At 36.5% G+C, this 22,584-nt stretch overlaps 1 protein-coding gene across 1 annotated transcript in view; it reads left to right on the forward strand.

The window, feature by feature from the left end:
- ZNF804B (zinc finger protein 804B) overlaps positions 1-22,584 on the forward strand; it is a 392,449-nt gene that overhangs the window by 4,842 nt on the left and 365,023 nt on the right. The window lies entirely within an intron of this gene.

Genomic DNA, 22,584 nt, shown 5'->3' on the forward strand with positions numbered 1-22,584 from the left:
AATGCTGCCTTTCATATGAAAACTTTTAGATGTTTTCAGTAAAGACTCAGTTACAATTCTTGATGTTTTCTTTCTTATGCCAAATATTGTATTAAGCAACCTCTTTTCTTCTCATTGCCTTTTCAACCCTTTCTTCTTTCCCCCCAATTAATTTCAGAAACTAGTAGTTGGCATTTATGCTTTAAAAAATAAGTGTCAACTTTCTAGGAGTTAAATTTATTTTTCTCTGACTTCAGAAAGTTTGCATGATAAGATGAATCAGACTAGTATTTGAGTGCATTGTGACTTTATTAGATTATATAGCATTTATTTTGTAATTAAAATTTGATGTATCAAATCCATTGATTTGTTTCTTTTCGATATACAATTAAGATAAACTCTATTTTAGGTTTCCCCCATAATTTGGGAACAAAATAAGAATAAAACAGATTGGCATTGTAGGTAGGCTAAATGGGGACTGTATTTAACAAAACTTAATCACTTATAGTTTTAAAAAATTTGGTGTTAATTTTAACTGTGAAATCTTTTCATATAATACATAAATACTAAGATACATATTTTTCACGTGTTAATGGAGCTCAAAATGTCAATAGGTTCAAGGGTGTATTGAGAGCAAGAAACAAGAAGAGAAATATATATTTCAAATAACTTTTGAAGTGTACTTTAGTGTGAGTTTGGTTTATTCAAAATGCACACTGCCAGAATAATTTTTAGTATATATGTACATATTTCATAGAAAATAATTTGAATCAAAATTGAAATAAAAGGGCTACTTTGCTCAAATATGTCATTTGGTTTTAGCAAATATAGTTTTTCAGGTAATCTTTATAAAATGACAGGCAACAGCCTTTTATTGACAGATTTTATAAATCAAGTTTACTTACTGGATAAGGTCTGGAGAGAGAAATTAAACATTTGATATATTTTTTGAAAAAGTATAGTTATGATGATAATAGGAATATACTAATCACCAAGTTCCATAGTCACCCTTACATTGGAAGTAACTTTTGGACTTGAAAAAAAATTCTGGAAAGATGATTTACAACATACTTTGGATATGTTCACTAAGGCATTGTTAGCTTATTGAAGACAAAACATGGAAAAGGATATGACATAGTATTTAAAATAGGGCTTTTAATGACACTCACCTATGATCTTATTTTCCTGAGATGGACCCTGAAAACATGCATTGAACTAAACTCTCTTTTATTCATATTTGATACTTAAAATCTAAACATATATTTCTAATATACTAGTACTTTTTCTTCACAGATAAAGAGAACTATAGAGTTAACTATTTTTCCTTTCTTCTTTGGCTGGTAGGAAACCTTGAGACAAAGCTATGGCCTAACCAAGTGTTGAAGATTGATGTTGGCCTTTAAAGCAACATCATGTCCCTACCTTTGCTCATCTCCTATCCCAATGTTAGCTCTTATTTTAACTTTATTTTCCACAACTCTCATTCTTTTAAATTTATATTTTATTGTTTTAATGTGTAAAGTTGTTTTCAGGTGACTTAGGTCTGTTTGTGAAAGCAAGGCAGGCTATAAATAAATAATAAAATATAGACTATTCAAATATAGGGATGCCACTTAGGATTTTGTACTGGACAGTTTTGAGAATGATTCATGGAGAGCATTCATTTTGTTCACTTGTAGCAAGTACAATTAGGGCTGCCAATTTTTTGCTTTGACAATTGGAAAATTCCTCTTGGCAAATTTTATTTCACTTTTGTGTGGGTGTAAGAGGCAGAATATATTTTATTTTAAAATTAATACTGCCAATTTTTTAAAGCAATCTTTCCCCCTCTTATTCTCCTTGCCATTGATTCTTATTCCTTTGATTAACATGATTATCAAATTTAGGTATCTTTTTGGTTGATGCATAAGTGTTGGCATATGCTTTTAACTCCAGATGTACAAACCCTTGCAAATGGAGAGAACCATTCCATGCTACCTGCCCCCTGACCCAAACATATAAGTCCCTTCACTGTTTAGCATCCACATGTGACTTTCATCTCTAGTTCAGAATTTAGAGCTCCCCCCATATCTCCATTCAGAACCTACCTACCAATGTTCTCCTTTTGCTCTCCTTCCCACAGCTATTACTCATCACTTCACTTGTCCCATCTACCTCCCGAGCAACAAATATAGTCAGTCACATGTCCTTTCCAAATCTCCATTTTGCTATAATTATATTCCCTAACATAATCTTGGCAAGCAAAAGCTATATACGTTTCCTCTTTGTGAATGAAATAATTATCATATTCTAAACAGAAAATAACCATTGGTCCCATTTTTGAATGATGCTGGGGATGGAGAACCCATGTAAGTCTGACTCTCCCCATTCATTTGCTTGTGAAGTCAACAGACATAGAGGTGGCCATATTAATTGCATTCATGTTATCTGAAAATGCTCAAAGCTGTTGGGTGGTATCTAAGATGCTTCATGATCCAGCCTCTAGCTACGGAGTCAGTTTTAACTCCCTTTAATCTTCTATCTGATTCTGTTGTTCAGCCATACTGAACTACTCCGAGTTCTTGATTACGACAAGTGTTTATAGAATTAATGCCATTGTACATGCTGTTTCCTCTGTCACAGATCCTTTTCTTGCCTTCTTTTGTTGGGCCATGCTTGCAGACTTATTAAGGAGTTGGTTTCTCATGTGTGTCTACACTGAGTTCCCTATCATGGATCCAGGGCTACTCCTGCAGGCTGCTATCACAACCATTTTCTGCTTTGATTATCACTGAACCTATTTGTTTCTTGGTCTCAATTTCACCTTGAAATGTGAGATCTTTTGTTCCCTGTCTACTGTTACCCTTATATCCCCAAAGCTGAGCACAGCTTCTGGTTTATTATTGATTTTAATATAAAACCAAAGGATTTCAATAGAAATTTAATTGACAGAAATATGTACCCTTTAGTCCTACTGGTAGCTCCATGAAGAAAACTCTTTTCTTAGAGAAATTTCCCCCAAGTTCATTAGAATCTTCTAGAATGCAAATTGTTCTACTGATGGATTGAATGGTCACTGTTTTTATAGTAATGCTTCTCACTTTAATGTCTACCAAGATCACTTGGTCAATTGCTTCAAGCATAATTTAGTATTTTCTATTAATCCAAATTGCAGAGTACTATATTCCATATCTTTTGTTAAAGGCCACACGAGAAGATTGGTTATATATAAATGAATGAAATTCATACATGAGTTAGTTAAGCCATATTTTTCATTGGAATATTTTTTTAAACTTTATTGATTTCAGAGAGAAAGGAAGATGGAAAGAGAGATAGAAACATCAATGATAAGAGAGAATCATTATCAGCTGCCTCCTGAACATCCCCTACTGGGGACCAAGCCCGCAACCTAGGCATGTGCCCTTGACCAGAATCAAATCTGAGACCCTTCAGTCTGCAGGCTGATGCTCTATCCACTGAGCCAAACCAGCAAGGGTTCATTGGAATATTTAATAGTTTCTGAGAAATGAATTTCAATTCAGGAACTTGATAATTCTCTTTCTATTTAGCAGTGTGTAGTAAGGAGAAAAATTGTGGTACATAAATCCTATATTTCTCTTATTCTTTCATTCTGCCTCTGCCTATTTATTTATCTCCTCTATCTCCATCTCTCTCTCTCTCTTCCTCTTTCAAAAGACCTACAATAATTCCCTGATCAGTGGTTATTATTGCCTGAACTTATCAGCTGCACACTTTCCAACAAGGCTTTGTTAGCACTTGTCCTTTCTTGGATCAGTCTGGATGTAGCTACTGTTCAAAGAGGAGCTTGGAATTCTTCTAAACAATGTTTTTATCTAAAATATCCAGCCATATAGTGTGGACACATAGAGAGATAATAGTAATCAATTGGAATGAAGAGAATCAGGTTTATTGTATGGTCAGTTTCTTAATACAAATAAACTTTTTATATAGTTGTTAACAGATATTTGATTTCTTTGCTTTTTTTATAGGATACAAACTTTGGAGGGCACTTGGCAATCTAGTTTAGCCTCCTACTATATAACTTTAATATATCATCATAATAAAGACTCCATGTTATAATATTGACAACCTTTGACTCTTTTAACTTACATGGCAAAGGGAGCTTTGCAGATGTGAGATAATTAAGGAGGTTGAGGAGATTATCTTGGAATATGTAGGTGGACCCAATGTAATTACAAGAGTCCTTATAAGAGGGAAGCAGAAGTGTCAGAGTCAGAAAGAGCTCTGAGGAGGTTGTGATGCTGGCTTTGAAGATAGGGGAAGGGGCCACAAGCCAAGAATGCAGGTGACTTCCTGAAGCTGGAAAGGCAAGTAAATGGTTTCGCTTATAGATCACCCAGAAAAAAATCACCGCCATACTAACACCTTGATATTAGTCCAGAAAGACTTCCAACTTAAGAACTGTATGATAGCCAAAACCGGTTTGGCTCAGTGGATAGAGCGTTGGCCTGCAGACTGAAGGGTCCTAGGTTCGATTCCCGTCAAGGGCATGTGCCTTGGTTGCGGGCACATCCCCAGTGGGAAATGTGCAGGAGGCAGCTGATTGATGTTTCTCTCATCGATGTATCTAACTCTCTATCTCTCTCCCTTCCTCTCTGTAAAAAATCAATAAAATATATATTTTTTTTAAAAAGAACTGTATGATAATAGATTTGTATTGTCAGTACATTTGTGATAATTTGTTAGAGCAGCCATAGGAAACTAACACAACCACTCTTAACATGGGAGCTCATTTCCAATGGTGGGTGGGCTACTTTGCTCACTGAAGTGACTGATCCTCTTGTGAGACTAATGTAATTAACACCGAGTCTTCTTCTGTCTCTACCAATGTCTCTGCCTCCTTCTTCCATTTACTCACTGGTCCTTAGTGTGCTCTTTAGAAGCAGGAGGGTAGATCTGCCCACTCTTTAACATCACATCCCTGTAACTATTCAGAGACATCTGGAAATTTTTCATTATTAAGTCATGTAAAGGACTGAAAATTATGTGAGAATTAACTAATCTTTTTCCATGTTCAGCACTTGTATTATTTTCTTATGTATTGATTGAACTTTTTGCAACTCAAAATGCTTTATTACAGTTTTTATGTAATACAAGTTTTGAAATATAACATACTGATGATTCATTTTTTAATTATTATTTTAGTTTTTTTATCAGCTTTTATCCTCTCTGTGCCCTCTACCATCCCTACCCATCTCCTTGCTCCACTCTGCAATCACCACACTCTTGTTCATGTGCATGAGTTCTCTCTCTCTCTCTCTCTCTCTCTCTCTCTCTTTTTCTCTATCCCTCCCCCTCGCTCTCCTCTCTCCCCACTGTTTGCCTGCTCTTGGTCTATGAGTCCATCTCTATTTTTCTTAGTAGTTCAGTTTGTGCATTAATTTTCACATAGGAGTGAAATCATATGGTATTTGTCTTTCTCTGACTGGCTTATTTCACTTAGCACAATATTCTCCAGTTCCATCCATGCAGTTGCAAAGGATAAAATTTTCTTACTTTTCAACAGAGTAGAACTTTTATATTCTTCAAAGGTGGTAAACTCAGTAAGATGTTATTATACATTTAGGAAAATACTACCCACTATTTCAAATAGTATTTACTTTTCCCAGATATTTTTCTGTTGAACGATATACACATAATCTATACAGAAGATTAATTTAAGAACCCTGAAACAAGATCATCTTAAAGACACATCTTAAGGCTATTGTTGTTAGTTTGTGTAGTCTTTGATTTGGACATCTACAAATTTCATAGGGAGGAGAACATTACTTTTAAAAAAGTGATGGGATCCACTGAAGCGATAATTATAATTTTATTAAATTGCCAACATTGCCTGTGCTTGACCTAATGCTATCAAAATGGAAAGTTATTTTTTAACTTCTGTATTAAAAAATAACATAATATATAAATCATCACAAATTATAAGTGTGCAGCTTTTTGATGCTCCCGATATAAATACAGAACATTACAACTCTCTGGAAAACCTGGTGTACCCTTTTTCAAGCCCCATCCACTCCAAAGGCAAAGATTGCCCTAACACAAGATTATGGTCTGCTTTATTTTTAAAAATGCTATTAAAATGAGTTTTAGCAAATAACATATATTTGCAGCTCAACTGACAGTAAACTATTTAATTAAGGCCCTCTTTTTTTTTTTGACATGGGGTGATAATTAGACTTCACTTTGCTACTTTACTTTGACTGACCAAAGCTAACTTACTAATGATTTGAAACAAATGAACAAAAGAATACTGATTAGGTAAGAATGACTAGATTTATGCTAATAAAACACATGGTTTATATCCAGGGTAACATCTGTGAAGTTATTTCATTATCTATTCCTTAACACTACTTTTTGAAATTCAAAAATCCGACCATAATGTAGATTTATAAATCTCTCACAAATGGTTAGAAATGGCTCGGTTGAGTTTTCATTATTTGAGAGATGTGAATTATGTATTTAGTGGAAAATAATAAATTATTTAAAGAAAGAAACCTCTAGCTTGGACTTCTAATAAAACAAAATTTATGTACAAATGATATGTAAATTTTATTATAAAAGTTGTAATTTCACACACATGCATGATGATAAAATACATGTTTGCTTTACTAGGGAAACAGGAGTTTTGCCAAGAAGATTATAGATAAAACCCAAATAATGCATATATTAATCAATCCTAGTTTAATTGAATTTAAATATATTTAAAGAATGAGTTATATATTTTCATTAAAATGTAATGCTTATCTTCCAGCATCCATATGCTATATAGTATAAGTTCAAGAATTCCATATGATGTCCCTGGAAGAATCTGGTAACGATCACTTAGGAACCTCAGAAACACGTTAATGATAAGCTCAAGGAGGCTCAAAAAAGTTTCCCCTAAACTGAGTTCTCAAGGAGGAGGGGGGGTTGATTTGAAATAGAGTTAATTGGAACTAACCAGTGTGTGAGGCAAACATCTGGTTATAGAAGGCTGGTCTGGGAGAAGTTTAAGATTTCTAGAATTAGAAACAGAAGACTATTTCAATTGGGAAGTCAAAATTATTATTATTCTTTTAAATCTTTATTGTTGAAATATGCATGTGTGGCTACTGACATATGAGTTCTTTTCAGTATGGCTTGGTGACAAAGGTTGCATGTTTTTACACTTGATCTTAGCCAAAAGGCCGAGGAGCGATAAAGCTTGCATGTTTTTATATTTATTTAACCTTTTAAATTAAAACATGAAGTTTGGAGGGTTTTGTAGTATTGATGTATGTGTTTTGCCTTGTTTTATGCAGTTACCCTTCATGCCCCTACAATTTTCAGGTGGCAGTATGGATGATCTCCTTTCATATATTCAGCAGAGAGATGTGGTGAAGCATATTGAGTTTAGAGTTGGACTGACCTGAGCTGGTGTGACCTCCCACTGCAGCACTGACTAGTTCTGTGACTGCTTCACCCCTGGGAGCCTTAGCTTGTTCCCTGGTGACATGACTTGCCTTATAGGGCCATGGTAAGAAGTGAATGAGCTAATGAATGCTAAGCACTTGGTGTCTGGCACACAGTAAGTGCACAGTGAAAGGCAGCCGATGGCTATTGCTGCTGCAGTTGGCTTTTTCTGTCAAAAACAGTTTCCTTGACCTTTTAAAATGTTCTGACACCTGGCCGGTGTGGCTCAGTTGGTTCAGTGTCATCCCGTGCACTGAAAGGTTGCCAGTTCTATTCCCAGTTGGAGAGTTTAAGGAAGGCAACCAACCAATGTTTCTCTCTCACATTGATGTTTCTCTCTTTCTCTCTCTCTCTCCCTCTCTCTTCCTCTCTCTAAGCATGCCCTTGGGTAAGGATTAAAGAAAATGTTCTGAGCACTGACTGGAAACTCAGCACTTCCATATCAAATTGTTGAAACTGTTGCTCTTTCAAATGGCCCTAAAAAATGGCTCTTACACCGTAGCTGTGTTTTCTTGGGAAGGGAAGTACAGGCATGGAGGCCAGTCAGCTTTCTGTTTAATACACTATTGCAAATAGCAGCCGTGCATTTTTACAACTCTTATAATGAAAATGCTCAGTAGCTCAGGATGCCCTACTTTCCTGATACAGCTTTAATCCATGACAATGATACATTTAAAGTGGCTTTTCTATTTTTCTTGTTTTTGTCAAATCAAATTGATTGAGTGGTTTTTAGAATGTTGCTGGCTGTAGAAGGGATTTTCCTCTTTTCTATAGAGATAGTTACTTAATGTAAGACTACTGTCTCTTTGTTGATAAGCATGCAATCTGATCACTACATTTAAATATCTTTCTCTGCCTTGGGAAATTTTAATGGACCAATCAGTTATTTTTCCCTCTATCATTTTCTCTCCCCAATTAAAAAAACCCAAACTATAACAGTTACATATTTGAAAGGAGGAAATACTACTGACTAAGAGTTGTGGATATTTTACATATATTCATATTATGAGCAAATTTGAGGTCCATGTGTAGATACAAACTTTTGCACACATACATTCTGCTCTTAGCATATATACTAGTAGAAAATATTCAATTGATGTCTACCATTTGCCACTTCATGTTGCAAAAAGTGTTTGTATCAGTGTCTAGTCATGATAAAAGAAACCATTCTCAGCTTTTCAGAGGGAGTACAATGCAGGAGCTTTTTATTTTTTATTTTTTTAACAAATGTGTTGAAAAGCCCGAGGGAGAGAAAAGAGGAAGGTGCCATAACCCAGAGATTAGTAACTGCAGTAAGTCACTGCAGCCCCTCGGGCTGGAGGAGCACAGGGGGAACTGGTATTACCTGGACCCTAAAGCCTTCCTCTGATGGCCCTGCTGCTGCAACTGCTGCTTCTGAACCCATCTCCTTGCTGCTCTGCAGGCATTTACAAGTTTGCTGGTCTTTCTGATTATGGTTCCTTTTTTCCAGAATTGGGCTTAAAAATTTGTGAATATTCTAGAGAAAGACCATCAAATTGGCTGACCTCAATGCCATCAATAGTAAGCACTTTCTGAGTATATGTGTCAGGTTCTCATGATTCTGGAATAAAATGATGGAAAAGAAGATTGCTAAATTACATGTCCAATATGACATCTTAGCTACTTATAGTAAAACCAAGCTAGAATGGCCTTTAGAGCTCATCTTCATCAGTTATTGTCTAAATGAGGTTACACTGCAGATTTGAGACCCCAACACTAGACTTAATAGAAACAGAATGCCTGGGGTGGGGCCTGGGGTACACATTTTATTTATTTATCTATTTAATTTTATTTTGGGGGGGAGCGTACATTTTCAACAAGCAGCCTTTTGGTTTGTTGTACACATTGACATTATGAAATTATTGAACCAATATCAACTCACCTTGATTTGAAACTCAGACGCTAGAGGCTGAGGAAGGTTTTGACTTGCTCACACTCTGTCCTCTCCTTTTCCCACTGGAACGCCTGTGGGCATCCTCCATCCTTCCCTGGTGCTCCAGACACCTCCCTATTGCCCCGCTCACACTCAGATAACAGGCAGGAAGCCCTCACTCTATGTCAGACAGACTGTGCCAAAGCAAACGTTTCGCACATTGATTATTTCATTCTTAAAACAATTTTCTTAAGATGTAGGCAGCGTTATCTTCCATTCTTCAGATGAGGTGAGGGTCCACATTTTATGAGTCACTGCCTGGCAGCGTGCAAGGGCTTGGACGCAGGACCTTCAGATTCCAAAGCTCAGGTGTGAAACCATTGTAATGAAAATGGACTATTCTAGCTCTATGCTGCCGTGACAATGTTCGTATTCCTTGGTTGAAATATAATAGCATTTTAATTGTTAGTTCACATATCTATTTACCTTTCTTTATGTGTTTTTTTTTTCATCCAGGTAAATGCCAGCACCTGGGTGCTGCAGGGTCTGCAGGTTAGTAGGCATTCGATAAAACTGTCCCCTTGCTCATTCTTTTATTCATTTATTCAATCTTACTTGATTAAAGTGGTTCAAAATGAAAATATTAAGCTAAAGTAAACATGAAATGTGGGCACCTACACATATGGCAAAATTAAAATAAACTTTGGCAACATATTCATATATACAGCAGTCATTGTACAGTTATAATTAACTGATGTTCAGAGTTTAGTAAGAAACTAATGGTAAGAACTCTTATTATTGGCAACTGCACAAAACTATAAAGGCACTTTCCAAGAATGCAGTGACACCAATAACTCATGACAATTTAAAGTGAAGCAAATACTTCACAATTTTCATTTCACATAAATCACAAATAATATTATACTTTTCAAGGTGAAAACCCCAAATTATCTTTCTTCATAAGGGGAAGTAAAAATGTATATTTTGCTTCCCTTATCATCACATACTTTTCTTATTTTTTCATATACTAATTCTGTACATAAGTATAAATATTAAAGATCAATTTATGTATAGTAGGTGACAAGGCACAGTGTTGTGTATACCTTATTCCTTGAGGGACATATGATTAAGCAACTGATTTCTTGTTAGAAGCATATATTGGAAGCAAAAATCAGAAAACCAACGTAAGTCCATTCCCATCTTATTAGAATTTGAGCTTTTTGAAATAATGAAAAAAAATCTTCATAAGTATAATAAGCCATTTAATTACAATGGTGGTGTGATTTTCTATTGTTCACATTATTACTGAAGAATATAAATAATATATTCCCAACACAAATCAATAAATCTGAATTTACTGAGCTGAGTTCCGTGAATGGGCATTTAAGCATTTATCAAAGGGTAGCACAGATTGTTCCAGAGGGGATTAAGACCAGCAGCAAAAGTCCTGAAGGACTGACTCTGTGCTTTACCTGCTAGGAGATTTTGTAGGCCGTCTCTAGACTACGGGCTCCTTGCTGCCAAAGCATTGCGGATCAGCAGCTTGACTAATTGATCTGACATCCCTGAGGTCTCCCTAGGCTGCCGGTCAGAAGTCAGACCGTTTTGTATTCTTGTCACAAAGCTTGTTGTCATAACTGTATTATGGAAATTGCAGACTTTCAGAGCATAGGCTCAACTCTGACAAAGTCAACATGAATTTATTGAGTTGCTGGTTATTTTCACATATGATTTGTCTCATTTACTATTTGGGTGCTCATTCAATTTATAGCTGATAAAACTGGGGCCCATAGAAGTTAAATAACTTTTTCAAGATCATGGTCAGGCAGCAGACGATGTGAGATTTGAACATGAGTCTTCCAATGTGAAACTAGAACTCTGATAGGTTGCTTTGAAAAATGTTTGTCAAACTGCTAAGGAATTGTTTGCTGCAATAGGGAAAAAGATACACTTTGACTTAAGCAAAAGAGAAGAATTGACTATTGGAAGGATTGAGGAGGGAAAAATTGCTACCAGGCCTCAGTCAGGACTGGAAAATGGAATAATCGGGAGCTGAGGTGATTGTATCTGGATTCCCAGATAGAGAGAGAGAGAGAAAGAGAGAGATTGAGTTGCAGAGAGAATGACAGTCTGTCATCTCTACACGAAACTATGGGAAGAGATACTCTGTGAAAAGTACATGGGCAGGTACCCAGATGGGAGTCAGAGTTGAGGTGGGGAGGACATATTGGTGGAGAAATGATTGGCGTTATTTAACAAAGCCTTTCTTGTACTGCACTGTTCAGCTTTGGTAGTTAAGTCCCCGATTCTCCCCCTTAACTGGGAGCAGTTTTATGAATCCTAATCGGCTTCTCTAGTTTGGGTTAAGAGGGTTGTGTATATACACTGACATTTCTATCTATCTGTATCTATAATTATATTCCAAATGTGCACATTTAATTCTATTTATGCAAGCATTTTATTCCTGTTAATCAACTGGGAGTCATCTTTATTAGAGATATTTTGGTGTGTCTTCTATATAATACAAAGGGGAAAACATCATCTTTTATTATTTGTAAACTAATTACTTGTGCTTATTCTACTATCATTCGGTGAATATTAGCAAGAAGAACCAGGTAGTGCCAGAGATAATAATGGATGCTCTGTCAGCAGATTGTGTCTGCCTGCAAGCTGTGTGGTTTCCAGGTTCCCTGCTATGGTACATAGCTAGTGGCCCTCATGTGAATTTTGGGGAATATTCTGTATCAAGAATAAGGCAGTAGCAATGTAGTCTTCATTTCACCAGAGGGAATAAGGAAGAGGTGTGCGATGTCTAACTCTTGCCTCACTATCAATCAGAGCTGTGCTTTGTTAAGTCTCTGCTTGCTTCATTTTCCTCACTGAACGACTAGGCTGGAACAGATAACATCTAATGCTCCTCCTGGCTCTAGTATCTGTGGGCTTTCTGAGTCCATAATATCTCAGAGAGATGATGGGCATGTTTCTTAATAAGGAGTCAATCGTGAAAATAGTTTCTGATCATTGTTGAAGGTGGGTGATGTACTAGTATACATGGGCTTATTATACTATCCTCTTTTGTGAATGAAACTTTTCAGAGAGACAGAGACAGAGAACCATAGCTATAGAGAAGGGTGGCAATAATATGGAAATGATGTCAGGAGTAGATGAAATTTGATTATCTTCTCCATCCTAAAAAGTACAATATGTTAGTTTATTTTAATGAGTCATGTAAACATGAAAGGCGATATAGCAATAGAATATAGTGGGAGGCAAAAATAGAGAAATTGGAATGCCTTGCAAGTCCCCTTGAATCATTTCAGTTGAAATGCTTTATCATTTTGTTAAGAATGTCATATAAGAAGTACTTATAGTCAAGTTTAATGAATATACATTGCAGAGATAAATGGTTCATGAATTCACCATCATTTTGGATTATGCATTATTGCCCTTTAAAATCATTAGTTTGGAAAATTGAGACTTGATTGTAATTTGCAGTTTCCTAGCATGCCCTGACCGGGCAAAGAAAGATGCAATCTGGATAAGGGCCAGATTTCAGAGCAGAATTTACAAATGCAATGTGGTTGGTCCATAAAGGAGATAAAGCACATAGCATAATATGCAATCAACTATAGAAGCTTGACCATGAAAATACCAGTGGAATAATCCAAAGTTTGGGCTGTAACATCAGAGCTTACAAATATTCTAAAGTCATTTTCTGCACAGCTAGTTTTCTTCTAGAGATGAGCGTAATCATTTATCTACACAAAAGTTTATTGGCCATTCTTTTCCAGAACTTACAAACAGTCATTTGAGGACTTTCAGTGTACAAACCCATATCTTTGCCATTTGAAACTCGGTAGAACACCTTTCCCCTCAAGTTTTGATTGGATAGTTAATCTCACATGAAAGGACAGATTCCTTCCTTGGAACCAAAAGACACTGTTGGTCTTCCTTTCTGTAAACATTTCAGAATTTTAATTGGGTCCTATACATTCCCCAATTGACTGCAGATTCACTAACAACTACACAGCCAAACTTCTTGAAATATTGCTTATACTTGTTCTATTTTCTCACCCAACTCTCACTCCTTAACCTACTGCATCCTGCTTCTACCTCCACTACACTACATAAGTCACTCTTTCTAAGTCACGAATGATCCCCTTGTCATTAAGTATATTTTTTAGTCTTTTCTTACTTGACTTTGAGACAGCTACTGATACTGCTGAGTATTCTCCTTATGAAAAGCTCTTTCCCTTTGGCTTCCACGACACTGTCCTCATCTGTGTCTCTTTCTCTGCTTCTGGGCAATTTAAATTAAAAAAATGTCTTAGAATTCTTTGAAGGTCCCTGTTCTGCCTTTGGCCCTCTCCAGGTTTTGAAGTACTGTCTTCTCTGTTCCCTTATGTGCCTGTGCTGGGTGATAGTACTCCTCCTGAAATCTTACTCATCATCTATATGCTGATTTCCAAATCTCCATCTCCATGCAGACTTAATCTCCTGAGCTTCAGGGAAATACAACAAACTCTCTACAGGATATTTAATGTTGATGTCCCTCAAACGCCTCAAACTCAGCATGCTGGGAACAGAAAACTCCATCTCCCTTCCCCAGATGTCTTCCAGGATTACCTGTCTAGGGAAATGGCACCACCACCTGTCACATGTTCCATCCTTGACTCCTTCCTCTTCTTCACATTCTCTACTTTCAATCAGATACCAAGTTATCTGACCTATTTCTTGATTTTTTGCGCCCTTTTTTATTCTTATCATCATTTTTGTATAGACTTCCTATCATCTCTTTCCCTGATTACTGTAATAGCCTCCTATCTATCTCATATAGCTTCCCAGTTCTCTTCCAATCTCTTCTCCCCGGTTCAGAGTGGTTCTTCATCATGCATATCTAGCTATGACATTTCTCTGATTAAAACACAACTGGGTCCCGTTTGACTGGAGATGAAGTCATGGTACTTATGCGGTTTTAAGTGTCCGCATCAGCTGGTCCCATGCTTAGCTATCCCTTTCACCTCTTACAATTACCCTTTGTATTTCAAATGCTGCCTGGTTGAAATTCTTTCCGTTCTTCCAGCGTGGAATGACTCTCTTGCCTTTTGGTTTCAGAATATCTCTCTGCTAGAGTATACATATGTATATAGCCAGGAACACTTCCCTCCTCCTCCTTGCCTTTCATTTGGCTCACTTCTATTTAACTTTCAGAAATTCTCGTATCTTTTATCCCCCAGAGACAGCCTCCCATCCTCTAAAGTAGGTCAGGATAGGAAACCATTGACACTTACATATCCATGATAATGACACTTATTTTAATTGTTTAATTTTCGTTTATGTGTTTGTGGTAGACAAAGACAGAGATTGCATACTCTCTATGGTAGAAATCATGCTCATTTTCTCATGATTGCATTGCAGCCCCGAGCCTCCATGCCTAACAAAGTTCATATTTGCTGGATGGCTAAATGCAGAGAGAGAAAAAGATTCAGTGTGTGTCATGTTGTCCCACAACCAACTGAGAGAAACCAGAGTAAGCCACTTCAATATAATGCAAAATGTCACGTTTGCATCTAAATTTTTATTGCGAATGGAATGAATGATATGCACATGAATTGGTGGGGGTGATATGGGGCCTTTTATGTGTTTGTGGTTTATGTGTCCACTAACATAAAGGAGGCAATAGATAATCATCGAATTAATGTTTTGAATAACTTTTATTTGACTAAGGGAAGGAATTAAGTGAAATAAAGTGTTGCTGATTTTATTTTTGGCTCCATTGAATGCAGACATAAGATTAAGGGGAGCTCTAGTGAACAGTGGACTCAAGGTAATCTTTCAGATAATTTCTTCTTCAGCTTAATATGTTTTATCTCATCAAACTGTTTTTATTCACTTTTCTTTCCTAGAAGTTGTTATAACAGAAAATACATCTTATTACTTAGCCATTTCAGCAAACTATGATATTTAATATAATGTGTGTGCTCTATACCTCATCTAAAGTGAGTGCTAATGGGAATACCAAATAAAAATTGTGCCCACCTTATGTAGCTATAATATGCCAGTAATTCAAAAGTACAATCTTCCCCTACAAACTTCATACTGCTTGTATATGTCGGAAAAACTAGAAACCTAACATATTTGATATCATTCTCTTCCTCAAAACCTAGGCTTATTTATCTCCTGATTATCTCTCAAATTGGCCTCCTTAGATCCATTTCCACAATCATTAATCTCATTCAAGCTATAACCATCTCTTGCCAGAAGATTTGTAACAACTTACTAAGGGGTCTGTCTGCGTTAACATGTCTCCTATCAATTTATTCTCACTCAGCAGCCAAACCAATTTGATTATGCCCTGTTTAAAATCTTCAATGGCTTTCCATCAGACTTAAAGAAAAATGCCCTGGTTTTCACTGTTTCTTCTGACTTAATGGTGCTACCGAACTTGCTCTTATATATATTTAAATAAGTTTTTATTGATTTCAGAGAGAGGAGGGGAGAAGGGGAGAGTTATAAATACCAATAATGAGAGAGAATCATTGATCAGCTGCCTTCTGCACACCCTCTACTGGGGATCAAGCCCGTAACCCAGGCATGTGCCCTGACCAGACATCAAACTATCACCTCCTGGTTCATGGGTCGACACCAACCAGGCCAAACTTGCTCTTTAGAAGTCCTAATCATCTATCTATCATCTATCTATCTATCTATCTATCTATCTATCTATCATCTATCTATCTATCATCTCCGGCTTTTCAGTTTCCCCCTTCATCTTTGTGCTACAATAGATGCAACCAGGATGGGTTTTTTTTTTGTTTAAAGAAAAATGTTGTCATTGCCCACAAGTAGTGTCTGATAGGGTGGTTTAGTCATTCAGTTAGACACTAGGGTTAATATTTTTAATAGAAACACATTAATCCTATCCTCTGCCTGTCTCATGGTAAGGCAGCATAGTCTATGATTTCAGACACGTTTTTAGATAACAGTTCAAGGGCTTCCTGGACTTCTTTATGATGTTCATAAATTTGATGATGGAGATGAGCAGAGTTCCCAAAAGTAACCAATTAGTTATTCAAGGGCACACAATGAGTTAGTGATAGAGCAAGTACATAATAAAGGTCAGTCATCTCATTTCAATGTTTTTGTCCATTATTTTCATTTTGATTTTGGCTGGAACACATTATATGCTGAGGAATTATCACAGTATAGGATAGAAAGTAAAGAATCAAATAATTAAATATTACAAGGTATGTAGTTTTTATCTACAATAAAATTAACCTGGTTGTAGAGTAGTCTATCATTTTTGTTTTCAAAAGGCAAAGTATAGTATCAAATGGAAAGAGAATGAAGAGGAAGGAGACTTGAGTGAGAGAGATCCCTGAGGAGGTCATTACTCTTGAATGAATTTTGGTCAAATGTAAATATATTCAATACTAATACATTCATTTCTTCCTCCATAAATCAAGGCTTTATATTTAATGAACTATTTTTATATAGTGCCTTTAAAAATAGTGGCTTTGTATTTTAAAAACAGATCAGAAATGTGAACTATATAATTAAAATAGAATCATATTATAATAACCTAAGTAAATATAGATAATAGATAACTACTAGTCTTACCATGCACATATCTCAAAGAACAGATAAGTGTGGCTAATGAAACAAGGAAACAAAGAACATAAAGAAAGCATCTTTAAAATGTGGAATAGAGGTTGTATTCCTTATTAGTAGTTTGCTCATATGCTCCAAAAGGAAAGAGTATTTTTAATCCAATGAATTGGAAATGAGCTCTTATACTTGGCTCAGTGAATAGCAATATATAAATACAAAAGTTCAGCTGAGTCACTTCCAGAAGGTATTCTTGGTATCCTTCCAAATTAGGATGGAAGACATTATTTTGTGAATAAAATGGAAGATTTCAGATAAGATGCAGCCACTATATTTTGACTTGCTATTTTAAAAAACTTCATGGACAATGGCCCAAACCTGATTAATCACATAGGAACATTTTAAAGTATTGATATTTCACAACTATTTCAGTAAAAGTACCCTATAGAGAAATTCTTACAGATATTTTAAACAACTCTCTTAAAAAAAATAAAGCCCTAAAGTTATAAATAAATTTAAAAATCCCATAGCAATTGCTTATAAGTTGCTGGCAGGGAAACGAGTGTGACGATAAACAACAGCAATATGACAGGGGAATTGCTTGAATGTCACACACAATGAGGGAAGAAAAGGGTTTCTTGAGTTTATCAAGATTCACACAGGAAGTGTAATTTGATGGATATGCAAAATTTTTCTAAGAGAAATAAGGAAGGAAGTTAAAGGCAAAAAGCATGGAAATATTGGGAAGCTGTTAGAGAAGAAAGTGTGAGTAAAGAGAAGGGTGGGCACAAGATGAGGCTAAGTAAGCAAAGATCAGAGAATTAAGACTTTACAGATTGTGATAGAATTTTGCTTTTTATCATGGAGTTGAAATGAAAGCCACTGAAGAAGTCTGATCAGAGAACTAAAATTTATTGAGTGCTTACTGTATGCTAGGATCTTTACAGCATTGTTTCATGCAAAGCTCATAGCCAATAATGTAGACATTGTTATCACATCCATTTGTAGATGAGGAAACCCAGGGGCAGAAAGATGAAAACACACACACAAACAACACAAAACATTACAGCTCTAAAAAAAGTTACAGGGCCAGGTTTCAGTGGAGCAATTAGATACCAGAGGTGGCTCTCTTACACCTTACGCTCCACTGCCTTTACCTTTGATAGTATATGGACTAGAAAGAGAGAGAGGAGGAAGAGGTGTGGGGCGCGGCTACAGTGTTTTGGCCAGGTTCAAGCCTCGGACTAATGCCCAGCTGGAGGGCAGGGCCCTCCCAGCACAATCATAGCCAACGGCTGTGATTGTAAGCCTGTAAGCTTGAACCTATGGTCTGAACACGTAGCCCCACGTGCCTTGTGATAGAGTTCAGGTGCATGTAGTTGAGTGAGGTTGGAACTCATGAGAATGCTGTAAACAACGTGATCACGCCCCTACTTTGCCTTGTGGTATCTGCTATAAAATAAAGACATGGCTTGTGGGTGCCGGCGCTGTCTTCTCATCAGGGAGCAGCGTCCCACTGAGACCCAGCTTTCATTCTCTTGTCTGTCTTTTCTCAATCCTTTCACTGCTCGCCCACCACTCCCACCACCACTCAGGATCACCTTTGGCCATAACAAAGAGGAGATTGGAGTGAGGGAGTAAGGTGGAGTAAGGTGGGCATGGAAACAAGGGCAGGTATTAGAAACTAGAGGCCTGGTGTACGAAATTCACGCACTCCGGGGGTGAGGGGGAGTCCCTCAGCCTGGCCTGTGCCCTCTCACAGTCCGGAGCCCTCACTCCTTACCGCCCGCCTGCTCTCTGCTCCTTGCTGCTCCTTAGTGCTACCATGGAGGTGGGAGAGGCTCCCGCCTCTGCCACTGTGCTTGCCAGCCATGAGCCCAGCTTCTGGCTGAGCGGCGCTCCCCCTGTGGGATCACACTGACTACCAGGGGGCAGCTCCTGCATTGAGCGTCTTCCCCCTGGTGGTCAGCGCACATCATAGCAACCAGCCGTTCTAGTCATTCCGCTGTAATGGCTGCTTAGGCTTTTATTATATAGAAGGCTTTTATTATATAGATATATTATTGATTTCAGAGAGGAAGAAAGAAGGAGAGATAGAAATATATTTATATGTCAATATATATGCATATATTGATTTCAGAATGGAAAGGAGAGGGAGAGAGAATGATGAGAGAGAATCATTGATTGGCTCTCTCCTGCATGCCCTCCACTGGGTGATGGAGCCTACAACCTGGGCATGTGCTCTGACCAGAATCAAACCCTGATCTCCTGGTTCATAGATCAACACTCAACCACTGAGCATTGCCAGCCGGGCTGTACTCTGCTTTTATGTAAAGTTTTATTGTAAGGAAACTACAACTCTCATTGGGTTGAGAATTACCTTGTGAGTCTTTCTAAGGTTTAGTGAGTCACATTTTTGGACACGATCAAATTAAATAGTATCTATTTCTGCAATTTATCACATAGATTCAAACATACACACTCAAATGAGTGTTGTTCCCTTTAAAGACATAATATTAGTGAGCTACATAGGAATCTCAATCATGCAACTATGTAGCTCACTGAAACATATTTGTGTTTCCCCATAGAGGCAATATCACACTCTTTCGATATGTTCAGTGACAGCAGATCTTCCTTTGAGAGTGAGAGCAATATTTAAAAACAAACCTATCTATGAACAAAGATCGAATATTAAGTCACAAATCAAGTGGGGTGATCAAAAAGCTAGAGGTTACTAAAATATTTATGCTCCTTTTGATTTATACACCTCTTTATCTGCCATAAAAGAGTCACAGAACATTTTCAGCAATGATGACTGGAATAAGTATAAACCCTCCTAAGGTGACTACTAGGAAGGGTAACTTTCATTTGAATAAACTCATCCTGGTGTGCTCACTAAAATAAAGAAATAATTATACAAGTAGCTGAATTTGTTTACAGTTACTTTTTATTTTCTAGTTATTTTCACAGTTGACACTTCATAAATTATTTTAAGTGTGAAATAACAGTATATTAAATCAGTAATGTTATTGCTTAGCATCTATAGCTTCTTCGAAAATGACTCAGATTTTTACTTTTTTTTTCCCCTTTGGATCAATGAATTAATTTTTTATTGATCCCTTTCACACCAAAATGTATTATAGACCAATAAAAGATCTATGCGAGGCAGTGTGGAGGATACAAATCTTACCGTTGCTTATATACTCAGGGACTAGTACAGTGCTTGGCCCTCAGTAAATATTTACCAGCAAACATTTAGTAAATATTAGTTTCATATATGAGTGAATAAATGATATTAAATTATACATATAATTATTATATATAATAAAAATTATATATAATTAGATGTTATATATAATATTATTCCTGTTACAAATACATTATTGGCCCAGACTGCTGATAATCATCCACCCAAAATTTAGAGGCTTACATCATCAACAATGACTAATGTTGTTCCCAAATCTGCAATTTGGACAGGGCTCAGTGGGAATAGCTTCTCTTCTTGACTACTTCATGCACTGTCAGTTGGTCTGTTTTGAAATCCAGGTGGACTGGAGGAATGGAGTCTGGAATCCCCTGAAGATTCACTCATTCACATGCATAGAGGTGCTACTGGCTGTTGGCTGGGACCTCAGCCCAGGGATATCATCTGGAAAACTGCTGGGGTTGCTGACAGCATATTGTTTAGGTTCCAAGAGCTAGCATTCAAGTAATCTAGGCAAAGTAGATGGTGTTTTTATGACCTAGTCCTGAAGGTCACATGGATCACTTGTGTTATTCTCTATTGGTTAGGGCAATCACAAAGGTCATGGTGGATGTAGAAGCCACCATGCCATGGAGGAATGTTAAGGTCACACTGGAAGAAGAGTATGTGGGATGGGTTATACTGCAGTAGCCAGTTTCGGAAAATATAACCCGCCATATTTTACATCTATTAGTACATAATTTTATTTATAAAGTGTACTTCCATTCACTAACTTTAGAAAACATTGTTCCCAAATAAAATTTGCCCTGCTAAAGGGATTCTATCTGATCCAATAAACATTTGTTGTTCATTTTCTCCTTCCTGTTTCTGCTCATTCTCTGTTCTCTTAGTCTCCTCTGCCCTCCCAAACCTCTCCTCACATCCATTCAAAGCTAAGACTAAGGCTTACTTACTTCTTCATTAAGTGTCTGCCCTCTCTTCCCTCCCTCCCTCCCTCCCTCCCTCCCTCCCTCCCTCCCTCCCTCCCTCCCTTCCTTCCTTCCTTCCTTCCTTCCTTCCTTCCTTCCTTCCTTCCTTCCTTCTTCCCCCTCTCTCACCTGAAAAGCATTTACTCTTATCTCCACTCATTTTGTCACTAAATATTTACTATTAGTGGATGCTTGTCTTTTTAAAAATTTTAGTAAAACTATATATTCTTTCTTATCCAGAAGAATTACTTGTCATCTAAAATATACTCTTTCTGTCAGTAAATATAAATGAATGTAACTTCAAGTTGAGTTAAAAGTGGAAAATGCCATTCTGTATGTCAATCTATATTATTAGATGTAAAAATAAAAATTGTCTTTCCTGAAATTTGATTCTGATATGAAACAAATGACAAATTATCTGCACATGACAAATTTGAGGTGCATACTGAGATTGTGTGTTTTTTCTCCCGAAGAGACTGAAAATCAAATAAGTAAAAAATGAAACTAAAATAACAATATATTTCTCCATTAAATCCATAGCATTTCATAAGATATTTTGCATAAGTATTACCAAAATAGTAAAGATATTAATTTCATTCAGTTTCTCAAACACACCTCACCATTTTAAGTAATGCAAAAAATTTAATCTGGAGGTAAAGGAAGGGAGAGACAAACTTAAAATAGGTCATATAGAAATTACATTTAATTAATTGCTTTACAGGAAGTCACTGAAAAAATAACCAATTTGTTTATATTATGTGGAATCATTGAGAAATGCTCTTATGGAGTCATTGAGAAATAATGTCTTATGTGCACCCTATCATATCCCTAGCACCTGGCAAATGTGTCATATAAAAGGTGAATAATAAAATATTTTGCAGAAAAAATATGCCTTCTGAAAATATATTTTCTGGTTATTTAAAAAAGCTAATGTGTTCTTTAGCTTTATAATGGTCTCAATATTCTTGATTTTATAGTTCAAAATATGTGAGATTTGGGACTATTTTCAAAGTTTAGGTTTTGTTTTCTGAATTCAGGAATCATATAGAGATTACTCCCCCATTTGTGCTCTTAGAGTCTTTCCTATATACTGCTACTATAGTAGTGATCACATATGAGATTATATCATACTGTATCATGCTGTATCATATACTTGCTATTTATTTTTACACATACTTTCCTCAAACCTTAGATTGCAAGCAACTCAAGGTATTTTTGCCCTAAATTGTGTACTCCTGGAACAAAATGGTTTTTCCTAAAATTTGATTCTGTGTGGCAGCAGCTGCTCATTGACTGTTTAGAGAATGAGAATGTGAATCAAGTGTTGACACTTTTGCATAGTTTTCTTTAATAAACTAAGTCAAACTAATGTTAACCTTTCAGAACTTATGAAACCACTCCACCTATTCACATAACATATTGAACTTAATATCAGAACAGATACATTTTCAACATACTCTGTAGACATTCGTATATTA

Source organism: Myotis yumanensis, unplaced genomic scaffold, assembly GCF_028538775.1.
Source record: "Myotis yumanensis isolate MYYU_CA2020_CCGP unplaced genomic scaffold, mMyoYum1.0.hap1 SCAF_9, whole genome shotgun sequence".
NCBI lineage: Eukaryota > Metazoa > Chordata > Mammalia > Chiroptera > Vespertilionidae > Myotis > Myotis yumanensis.